Genomic DNA, 1761 nt, shown 5'->3' on the forward strand with positions numbered 1-1761 from the left:
ACTTTCAGCAAGCAAAGTGTGTCGTCTGTATATCGCAGGTTGTTAATGAGTCTTCCTCCGATCCTGATGCCATGATTTTCTTCACATAGTCCAGCTTCTCAGATTATTTGCTAAGCTTAAAGATCAAATAAGTACAGTGAAAGGGTATAACCCTGACATAACCCTTCCTGATTTTAAACGATGAAGAATTCCCTTGTTCTGTTCGAATGCAGCCTCCTGGTTCATGTACAGGTTGCTCATGAGCACAATTAAATGTTCCTGAATTCCAATTGTTCTCAAAGTTATCCACAATTTGTTATGATCCAAAAAATCAAATGCTCTTTCATAGTCAATAAATACAAGTAAACATCTTTCTGATATACTTTGCTTTCACCCAAGACCCATCTTACATCAGACATTATATTCCTCATGCCATGTCCTCTTCTGAATCCAGCTTGTATTTCTGGAAGTTCTCTGTCAATATGCTGCTACAACCTTTTCTGAATTATCTTCCCCAAGATTTTACTTGCATGTGATATTAATGATATTGTTCAATAATTTCCACATTCTGTGAGATTACCTTTCTTTGGAATTCGTAGAAATATGGGTCTCTTGGAGTCAGCTGGCCAGGTAGCTGTGTTCCAGTTTTCTTGGGATAGCCATGTAAGTGCCTCCAGCATGGCACCTGTTTGTTGAATCATCTCAATGGGTAGTCCATCAATTACTGGAGCCTTGTTTTTCACCAATTCCTTCAGTGCAGCTTCAATTTCCTCCTTCAATATCATTGGTTCTGGATCATATACCACCTCCTGAAATGGATAAACATTAACCAGTTCTTTTTGTTACAATGTCTCTGTGTATTTCTTCCATCTTCTTTTGATGTTTCCTGCATCATTCAATATTTTGCCCATAGAATCGTTCAATATTGAAACTCAAGGCTTGACTTTTTCTTCAGTTTTTTCAGCCAGAGAAATGCTGAGTATGTTCTTCCCTTTTGGTTTTCTAACTCTGGGTCTTTGACATTTCATTATCATAATTGACTTTCTCTTTATGAGCTGCTCTTTGAAATCTTCTGTTCAGCTCTTTTATCATGCTATTTCTTCCATTTGCTTTAGGTACTCTCTTTTCAGGAGCAAGTTTCAAATCTCTTCTGACATCCATTTCGGTCCTTTCTTCCTTTCCTGTCCTTTTAATGACCTTTTGTTTTCTTCATGGATGATGTTCTTGATGTCATCCCACTCTTCCTCTAGTTTTCAGTCATTAGTGTTCAATACATTAAATCTATTCTTTATATGGTCTCTAAATTCAGGAAGGATATAATCAAGGTCATATTTTGGCTCTCATGGACTTCTTTTAATTGTCTTCAGGTTCAACTTGGACTTGCATGCAAGCAACTGATGATGTATTCCACAGTCAGCTCCTGGTCTTGGTTTAGCTGAAGATATTGAGCTTCTCCATTGCCTCTTTCCACAGATTTAGTTACCCTGGTTCCTATGTACACCATGTGGTGAAGTCCACATGTATATCCATCATTTGTGTTATTGAACAAAGGTATTTGCAATGAATAAGTCATTGATCTCACAAAATTCTATCATGCAATCTCCAACGTCACTTCTATCACCAAGACCATATTTTCCAACTACCAGTGATTCTCCTTTGTTCCTAACTTTTGCATTCTAATCACTAGTGTTAATCAACACATCTTAATTGTATGTTTGGTCAACTTCATACTGCAGAAGTTGTTAAAAATCTTCAATTTCCTCATCTTTGGCTTTGGTGGTT

Source organism: Orycteropus afer, unplaced genomic scaffold (assembly GCF_000298275.1).
Source record: "Orycteropus afer afer isolate SDZICR_OR568_19922 unplaced genomic scaffold, OryAfe1.0 scaffold00412, whole genome shotgun sequence".
NCBI lineage: Eukaryota > Metazoa > Chordata > Mammalia > Tubulidentata > Orycteropodidae > Orycteropus > Orycteropus afer.